Raw genomic sequence first — 10,718 nt, 5'->3', positions numbered from 1 at the left:
CGTGTCCAGAGAAGGGCAACGAGGCTGGTGAGGGGTCTGGAGAACAAGTCTTATGAGGAGTGGCTGAGGGAACTGGGGTTGTTTAACCTGGAGAAAAGGAGGCTGAGGGGAGACCTCATTGCTCTCTACAACTACCTGAAAGGAGGCTGTAGTGAGGTGGGGGTCGATCTCTTCTCCCAAGTAACTGGCGAAAGGACGAGAGGAAAAGGCCTCAAGTTGCGCCAGGGGAGGTTTAGATTGGACATGAGGAAAAATTTCTTTACTGAAAGAGTGGTTAAACATTGGACCAGGCTGCCCAGGGAAGTGGTTGACTCACCATCCCTGGAAGTATTTAAAAGACGGGTAGATGAGGCACTTAGGGACATGGTTTAGTGGGCATGGTGGTGTTGGGTTGACGGTTGGACTCGATGATCTTGGAGGTCTCTTCCAACCTTAATGATTCTATGATTTTATTCTATGAAAGTGAGAAAACTCGTGGGTTGAGATAAAGACAGTTTAATAGGTAAAGCAAAAGCTGCACCTGCAAGCAAGGTCAAATAATTAATTCATTCACTCCTTCCCATCAGCAGGCAGGTGTCCAGCCATCTCCAGGAAAGCAGGGCTCCATCACGTGTAACGGTGACTTGGGAAGACACACACCATCACTCTGAACATCCCCCCCCCCTTCCTTCTTCTTCTCCCGGCTTTATATGCTGAGCATGATGTCATATGGTATGGAATATCCCTTTGGTCAGTTGGGGTCAGCTGTCCTGGCTGTGTCCCCTCCCAACTTCTTGTGAACCTCCAGGCTCCTCGCTGGCAGGGTGGTGTGAGAAGCTGAAAAGTCCTTGACTTAGTGTAAGCACTGCTCAGCAACAACTAAAACATCAGTGTGTTATCAACATTATTCTCAGCACAAATCCAAAACACAGCCTCATACTAGCTACTATAAAGAAAATTAACTCTATCCCAGCCAAAACCAGCACAGAGCTGCTGCCTCCAGTCACCGTCACCTAGAAGCAAGTTTCCTTTATTTCTCTTTATTAATGGTTACAAGAGATTGAACATGCCTAGTATAAATTATTTCTACCCCTAATGATTTGTCCTTTACATAGGGTGAGTTAGACAGTTTCATTCATATACTGTAACTGTGCAGTGCGCAGTAACCTAGAGCCCCTCAATACTATGCTGAACCTTGTGCACAGGCACAGGAAGGAGGGAAGACTCCAGTCTCACCATTTCCTTTCACTTGGAAGTCCCAGCTACAGCGAGTATCTTCTAGCTGTGATACTATGGTGTCATGTAGAATTAGATTGTCATTCACATGCTTGACCACAAGGGCACTAATTGTAAATGAGATGACTCATCTTGATCAGCTTCCCTGGAATAATGTTAAAAATAGGGCCACTGGTATTATAGTGATAACAAGCTGATGCAACAACAGCTCTCTGAAATTATTGCATCTGCTAAAATAGCTAACAAACAACATTTTTTAAGAGGAAGTGAAAATGTCATCTTAAAAAGCTGTATAAACTGAAAAAGAGGGCTCTTTTAACTCATGCATTGCAATAGTTTTCCCAATGGAAATGCAAGGAAAACCCATTTGAGTTCAAAGACAGACAATTCAGCTGTGTAGCCTATAAGTGGAAATTCCACAATAGGTGGATGTTCATACACAAGGGTTCTGCATGTCAAGTCATGTTTTGTACACCTTAAATTATATGCAGGTATAATTAGTAGGTACCTATTTTAGAAGGAGTTAATAATAAGGGAGAATCTACTCCTTTTGCTGTGCATTTTTAAAGTGAACTAGTTGGTGTTTGGACACAATTTGTTTCCCCTAAAATCATAGAGGAGAAGAAAAAATAGAATTTTCTTTTGATCTTTAAATGGTTTAATAATGCAAGAGCAGGCTGTAAGCTGCTTAAACCTAGGGATGTGGAAACAGGCAGAGGTTTGACCTCATTACCTAACAGAAGAGAATCAGATATAATTTTAAAATGTGTCTGCAGGGTGAACTTGCCAGCAGCTGCTTGCCAGCAGCATACAATGTATTTCAAATGCTGCCTGGTCAGCCAAACTCATGTGACCAATTTAGGGTCTCCATTTCTATTTTTTAGTGTGAGGAACTCCTACAGTAGCCAGATTGTGCCTATAGCCCAGGAATTCCTATATGACCAGAGACAGTTATTTTCAGATTAAAGGATTCTCAGTCTGAGCTGCTCGGGCTTGAAGGAAAATTCTTCCTTCTAACTGCTAATGCTGTGAAAATGGGAACTAAATGGATTGTGGATGCCTACATTTCCTGGATGAAATGTGTTTCTAATTAGAAGCTAGATCTTCTGAAAAAAATACTTTCTGTACTGTGATTAAAAAAGAATAAAAGGGGGAAAAGCCTATTGATAAGTGAAAGAAAGTTCACATTTAACATTTTCAAGAATCAAAACGATGATTTGTGAAAATCAGTTCAATCAGCCCCCTCCTATTTTTAATGATGCTCATTTCTACCACTTAGAAAATGTAGGTGAGATATTTCACATTAACTTTTGATTTTATTCTCAAAAAGTATGATTTCTTGTTTTGTTGTTGAGAAGGCATTGTTCCACCAGACATTAGAAACACAGAAGACACATCTGTTCTGAAGAATTCAAATAGACTGCTTCTGTAGACAGTGTAAAGATAAAGACACCTTCACAAGGAAATTTGTACTACCCACTCTGTTTCTGTTAGGCCATTATGATTTCTCTCCCTCCCTCCCTCCCTCCCTCCCCCTTTTTCTCTCATCCTCTTACCCTCTCCATCCCTCCCTTGGCTCTGTTAATTTTACAGTGATACAGGCAACTAGCTTGAAAGATTTATATCTTTCCACGGCTGAAGTAAAATGCAAAAAATCCCACCTTTTGAGTTTAGCTGAAGTTGTCTGCTTGCTAGTTAATCATACTAGCTGCTATTTGTGTATGGGCAGCAATCTAGATACTCTGTAACTGTTGATTTCAAGTACAAAAGTATATAGAATTTTGAAATAGCCACTTGTAAGACTGTCTAAATGTCTAAGTGAAAAGAGGTTGAAGCTTGAAAATCACAAGTCACTTAGGTATTTTGAAAAATTATCCTCTGTTTCAGAAAGGAAAAGTAGTAAAGATTTATCCTAAAGATAAGCTTTTAAATGGATAGCAACATAATCCAAATAGTCTTATATTTTGTGAAAAACACATTATGTTTCTGAGATGACATTTATATGGCAAAATGTAGCTTGAAACAACATTTTATGACCATGCTGTAAATCCTTGGAAGAGGAGAGGTCTCTAAGGAGAAAAAAGAGCTTTCACAAAACAATGGCACAAACAGAATTGGCAGTCATTTTCTGTAGTTTTAGTGAACATCTGGAACACATATGTTTATTGTTGAAAATTGCCAAGATCTAAGACCAGAAAGTAGGAGTGGCTTGACTTCTATTAAAAAAGAATAGAACAAATATTAACGAAATATAATCAAGTAACACAGCAATGAGTTCTATGTAATTTACAAACATGATTTGGTTTTGTTTGAACAACTGTTCGTTGTGCTAACTCAGTCTAACTACCAACATTGAACTCTTGATTATATGACAAGAAATGTCAGATATACTCAAGTATCACCCATCCTCAGCAATACCATTAGAAGATATCATTAGTAGATTTTATAAATAAGGTATATGATTTTCATTTATGTGGTAAAACATTCAGAATTTTAAACAGAAAAAAACATTGTGTAAGATTGTCTTGTATAATATAGGAAAAAAAAGGCATAAATCACGCCAGGCATTCATCTCCTTAGAAGAAAACTCCACTAAGGAATACATTATATGAGCAAGACTTATCCTCTTCATTGACTGCTCTATGTTACTCTGCCTCATCATTGGCATGGCAATTTATAAGCTGTAAGCAGCTGTAAACTAAAAACAACCTCTCCAAATAATCTGACTTGTGATAGGGATGGTCCCAAAACAGTTCTCAACTTAGAAGCAGAAAAAAACATCCCTAAAGACTGCCTTTGCATGTTCTCAGCTGTTTTCTTGCCAAAGTTCTGTTACGGGACTGAAATGCTTAATTATAGTAGATATGAGATAAAGATACAATGTCTGGGTTATAATCTGTTCTGAAATTTGAACCTAATGTTTTTACTTGGCCTCATCTCTATGTTACACTCTTAGAATCAGAAGGAGGAAAGAGTTTGCTGGAAGAAATTAATTAACCAAGCAAGTTATCTAAAAAATATGTACAGCTTTCTATGCTGCTGCTATACTGTGAGACAATTTCTAAAAACTTCATGTTTGCTCATCTCAGAAACTTGCTAAGAAATCTAGGAAGTCAACAGACTGGATTACAGGCTGTGAAAAAACCCTATTTATGGTTGTGTTTCTGCTTTGAGATAAGCAGGTGTCTTGGATCCTGTGCCTTGTAATAGCACTCTGCACAGAAACAGGACACATCAATGTTGAAATTTTACATGAGATTTCTGGTTGACCGCAGGTGTGATATTGACAAAGAAAAAGATACAGATGAATAAAGCCAGGCAAAAAATTCCTAATACCTTATTTAGCATTGTGTGCTTGGGGAGGGCCCTCATGAGCTAATTGAAACAGAGGCACATACAGACTTTTTCTGGGAGACCCTTTTTCCTCATTCTTGCATGAAGTTTTGCCAGCAAGTAATTTCATTGATTTCAACAAAAGTGGTTTATAGTTTCAAAAATTATATGTGAGTTGGATTCACGCAGCTAAGGAACAAAATGGAAGTAGTGGTGTTATATAACCTCACCTATGTATTTCAGGGGGGGGAAGAAAAGAAACACTTCTGTTATGAAAAGCTTTGTTTCTGAATGTCTATGTATTGCTTTTTTGCGGGCGTGGTGGGGAGAGCGTGGGGTGGGGGGGGGATGAAAAGAGCTAGCTTATTCCTGACTTGAAATGTATATGCCAAGATTAAGTTCGGAGCAAAGAATTTATTGCAAGTTTTCAATCTTCAAAATAGGAGGGGACTCTCAAGAAAAAAAATCAGTTACCGCAACAATGGTACAAAACAGAATCATCAGCATTTTACAACACTGAACATCTGGAAGTCATGTGTTTACTCCTGGGCCAGTAGGGGAGCACACATATGATTGTATCCAGCTATTTTTTTTTTTTTTTATTAAATTAATTACTCCTCACACAAAACAAAACAAAAAACCTTATTAAGTCCAAATGACATGGTTAAAATGGAGTATCTCCTTTGAAAGAAGCCAATCCTGACTTAAAAATTTCAAGTAGTGCTGAATTTACTTCTTGCTTTTGTGTTCCTTTCTGCCTTTTTCATTTCTCCCCATCCTACTGAGGCAGCTAAAGAGACCCCAGAATTTATATCCTCAAGCAGATACACACCCTGTCCCCGAGGAGGATTGTAAAACTGTAATCATATATCAAGATACAACTCATACCATTAGGTCTAAGCTGCAGTCCTGAAGACTCTTTTTTCCATTGCTGAGGCTTCCAAGGGTAAGGAGGAACCTTTCAGAGCTGTTTCAACCGTTAGCTGAGAGCTGTATTCCTCTTGCTCTTAAAAAGAATTGCTGTAATTTGTTCATTGTGCTCAGTTGTCTTGTCCCAAAATCAGACCTCCACAGAAACAGGAAGATGAAAACTGTTCAAGTAAGCAAATTATACAACTAAAGGAGCATGTTAATGATACGCAGAAGAAGGAACAGGCATTCACATAATTTCTAGAAACTGAAAACGTTAATCAGATTTAGTAATAGCCTCAAGCAAAGCACTTTTAGGGGGAAGAAAAAAGCATACTATTAGGTTTGTTATAATTAAATGCTATTTCTAATGATATCTTTGGTAGTTGGAGGCACACATCTACCAGGGTAAGTATTATTTGAAAATAGTAAGAAATATGCAAAACATCCAGTATGTGTTTTGCAAAATTATTATACAAAATGAGGTTGTTTCTTTTATTTGCTTAGAGTCTTCTAGAGAATAATTTGGATAGAAAAGTATGCTGTTAGTCGTCATTCACTTTCTCTGCTGTGATTCCAAAGAGTATAATAGAATTATCTCTGATTGATAGTTGTGTAAGAGCTAGCTGTTATGTGGTATGTAATTCCCAGTGCTGTAAATTCAAGTGACTAAAGTTGAAACCAAGCCTGGGTGAAGGAAACACTGCAATCGATGCCTGTGCAGGGCCCTTCCTTTCCCTGCTACAACTGGGAATGATATCTTCAAAAGGTGATACAGAGCTCAAAGAATTCAACTTCTGAGTTAAGTTCCCCCTGTAGAGGGGAAAGAGGAGAAGGAAGTAGCAGTAAAAGGCATGGAGCCTGAGGTCAAGACAGATGAAGTGAAGATGCAGTCCACAGGGCTAAGTCACAGCTACACGTATTTCATTTTTCCAGTATTTGGCTACAAGAGCTAGAGGGGAAGGCTGCAGTGGGAAGAAGGATGGTGGGCTTAGGGACTGCAGGTAGTCAAAAACTACCATGGTGTTTCGGACCATCACAGCCATGGTGCTTTCTATAGTGAGATGATGATGGCATACTCTGAAGGTTGGTCAGAGATGGATGTCAAGGAACGAACCAACACTCTTAGTAGTTTTTATACTGTTACTGTTTACTCCAGAGAGCTAGTAAAACTGTGTCCTAAATTCTGCACATTTTAGTGGAAACCTGCTGAGACTATTGGGACTGGGGCAGATTTCTGTCATAAGAACATACATTATTTTTTAACAATAAAACTACAATGTGATCTCATAATTCACATGTCAAGAGATTAGCATTGGTTGACACTGATGCAGTTAATGAAACAAGAATTAATGAAAAAGAAAAGCTTGGGTTTTTTCCTGTGTGTTATCCAGATCACAGCCTTGTCAATCACTTGCTGAGTCCATAATTAGAAACTCTTATGTCAAAAATTTCAACAGTCTATCCTGCATTTTATGTGATCTTTCTCTAGCATGTATGAAAATAGGGACTATGCTACAGGTATCCATTCTCTTGCACCAAGCATGACAACACAGGGGACAAGAGGGACATTTTGTTTTTATCTAATAAACTCAGATCAACACAAATATCAAACAGATCAACTCCATGGGAAACTTCAACATCTGAGTAAAAGGAAGCTCAGCAACTGGTCATGTATTACTGTGTATCCTTCAACTGGAGAGAGAATCAAAATAGCCTGCTATTTAATAAATATTGAAAGCATCAACCTGTTAAATTAGTAATGACTCCTAACAAAGGCAAAAAACATCAGATGTATCTAAGATTCACCTAATGCATCTTGCTGAGTATGTGATACTTCAGCAGCATAAGCTAAAGGACTCAGGAGCATGGATGGAACAGATACTGGCAGGACTGTCTTTGATCTGTTATGAACTATTTGTATAGAGACAAAAGAAGCTTCTTTGATCAACAACCAAATCTAGTCAAATAACAAACTAAGGCATTCAGCAGAAGAAGCTATAGGGGTTCAACTTTGCAAACAATGCTATGACTAACATTATAAAAATTGATTTGGCATCTTGTCATTTGTAGTGATAAAGAATGAATCACTGTGATAATCTATAAAACTACTCTTGTATTTACTAAAAAAAAAAAAAACCCAAACCCAAACCCAAAAAAAAAAAAGAGCTCAATAATAACATTTTTAAAGAAAAATAACTTCTGAACTCTCATACTATTCTTCTAACAGAACAACAACCTATTGGATCTCCATTCTTTGACAAAGTCAGCAATGCAATCAAAATCTGAAATGACCTGAATTCGATAATATACTGGCAGAACTGTTTAGATACACACTAAAAAGCTTCCTGTGTCTCTATAAATCTCAGAAGTTAAGGATGTCATTATTCTCATCTCTAAAAAAAAAAGGCAGAAGGGATTGCTACACTATATTGCCAGTCATCAACTGTAACTTCAGACTCAAAGAAGGTATGGGTAAAATTATACTTAGCACTCCTCAACTGTGAGAGAAGTAGGGTAGATGGTTTGTTGTGTTCTCTGTCTTCAGTAATCTGAGAGACACATTTACAGCTGTCAGTAGACTTTAGTTTTGTTGGCTACCTTGAAATTTTGGGTCTGACAAAAATATGCTGATAACATGACATCTGATAACAAGACTGTTCCATGATGGCATGTTTTATAGAGTCAGTTACACCAATTGTTATCCCATTGCCTTTAGCAAATAATCAAACAAAAAAACCTAGAACTCAATATCATTCTGTCCTCCAGCCATGCTACTCCCAGATAAAGCAAGGAGCTTGATCTAGATACATTTTTCATAATGAGAAAATTGCTTAAGTTTAATGGGTGTTGAAACCCTCAAAAATCTTTTTAGACAATTGTGAGGTGTTGTATGGTAAAGGTTTTGCCCTTGGGGCTTAAACAGTCACTGATTATTGGCTTTAGAAACCTTGTTTGTAAAGAGGTAGGGAGTCATTATGAATAGTGGAAAAACACTGAAGTGATAGATATGCCTTCACCAGGTGAAGTTCAAATGGTAACATATGGTCAGAAGCTATCAAATAATTTTGTCATCTTAGCGATACATCAGATGACAGCCTTTTGTACAAGGGCCTGACAAAATGCACTACCAGATACAGCACATCTTCGGGTTGATTAACAGGCAGAGTTTGGAAAGAGCAAAGCAGAAAACTTCAGACTGAATAAAGCATCTACATAGTGGCAGCAATATCTAGTTTTCTATATGGGTGTGCAACATTTCCTTGCTGTTGATGAAATATACAGCTTTTAAATGGGTTTCATCTGCACCATCTGTGTGCCATATTGTGCACGATATAGCAGAAAAACATTTATGACAATAAAGTTTTGGAACACAGTGATCTTTCCAGGAGTAAAGCAACAATCATCACAGAACAGCTGTGCTGGGCTGACCAGGTACCTAGAAGGGAAGACACCAAAATGCCACTGCAGATGCTGAATGGTGAGCCATAGGAGTGGGTGAGGTAGATATACAGGGATACACAGGAGCACAACCTTGGGCAATATGAATTTCATGTCAGCAACTAACATTTATTTTCAACACAAAAATCACACCAATACACAGTGGTCTGAATGTGAGAGTCTTGGTTTGAGGGTTTGAGAAGTTCCATTAACCCAATGCATGAAAAAGTTTCCAAAACAACAATGTGATTAGCAGGAAGATGCTCCAGCCTGGGTAGGAGAGACTTCCTCTGTCAGGTTCCTTCATCAAGCTTTATATCAAACTATCTACACAGAAAGCACTTTTCTTCTTCTTCTATGGCAAAGTACTACTCCTAAAACCTAACTAAAAGTTAGTTTACAAGTTTTTAATATCTTATTCCGTGTGGCATCAAGGTTCCATCTGAAATGTAACTAACTATTCTTACTCTTACCATTTTCTATGGGAATTAAAATCTCTAAGCACGTGGTTAGTTTCAGGTCCTTAGAGAGCTAAGGTCTTATTTTCTATATATTGCGAGTACATCAAAGTTAACCACAAGCCTTTTAAAAATAAGTGATTGAACAAGCCCTGCAGACTATCGGAAAGCAAGAGAATTATCAAACACAAATCACTTTTCATTTTGCTCTTAAAAGATACATGATGTTTTAATACAAATCACTTTTCATTTTGCTCTTAAAAGATACATGATGTTTTAATAAAGTCTTTCCAAATTATGGGAAGTATACTGCATCAAAAGGAAGGTATCATTAAACACAGCCTTTTTTTAACCTTATCATGGTTTCATCCAGACTCATTAGAAAACAGGTTGGCACAGAAGCTGCAGTCTTTGACTGATCATGTTTTCCTTTTAATAAATTGTGATCTCCACAGAACGCTTGTTATACTGTCCTACTAAGATCCAGGTCATTAATTCTTTGTAAATCAGTTAAATTTCAGTTTGTACTTAATTTAAGTTTGCACTACTGATGTTGGTTAAAGTCTAATTTGCTGTCATTTGGAAAAAGAGAGACTGAAAATGTTAATATGAGCTCCCTATGTGAACAAAATGTGAACAAAAATGTCCTGGTATCATGGAAGAGAAAGAGGTGTCATGTGAAACTGTGACCTGGAAATAGACTGGTATCATAAAGCATCAAGCAATATTTTATGTTCTTTGAAGAGACGGTCACGGCACATCATCATCTAAGAAGATGGTACGTTGCTGACTGATACAGTCCATTGTAATGACAACCATCTGGGCAAAGAAAATAAGCTCTGCTAGAACTTGCAAAATAGTCTCAAATCTAGAAACCTTTACTAAGTGGGGACAATTTTTATATCTAGAAGTGAACCCCAAATCAAGCCCAAAAACCTGAACATTTACAAATATTTGGAGAGAAAACTCATGTTCCTAATTAAGACTCAGATTCTGATTTCACACTTGGATATTTTACTTAAGAAATCTCAATGAATAATAATTTTGTGTATATATGGAATTTTCTAAACCCCAAGCTTTGTCACTTGAGGCCCTTTTAATAGCAGCAGATATTCATATACCACAAACCCTCACCAAGAAGAGAAAATTATTCACTCTCATGTGACTGTACTGAAAAAAAGGATGGATGCTTCATAACACCCATAATAATACTAATAAAGACAGAGCCTCCAGTCTATTAAAGGTTCAAGTCCTTCACAAGGGTTCATGTTTGTCACATTGCAACTCACCATTTTAGAAAGAAAACCAAGCAAAGGAAAATGCTATTATGAATTCTCCAAACAAGCTAAATTAGTTTCCATG

Source organism: Pygoscelis adeliae, unplaced genomic scaffold (assembly GCF_000699105.1).
Source record: "Pygoscelis adeliae isolate BGI_AS28 unplaced genomic scaffold, ASM69910v1 Scaffold192, whole genome shotgun sequence".
Classification (NCBI taxonomy): domain Eukaryota; kingdom Metazoa; phylum Chordata; class Aves; order Sphenisciformes; family Spheniscidae; genus Pygoscelis; species Pygoscelis adeliae.
This window is presented reverse-complemented; position numbering follows the sequence as displayed.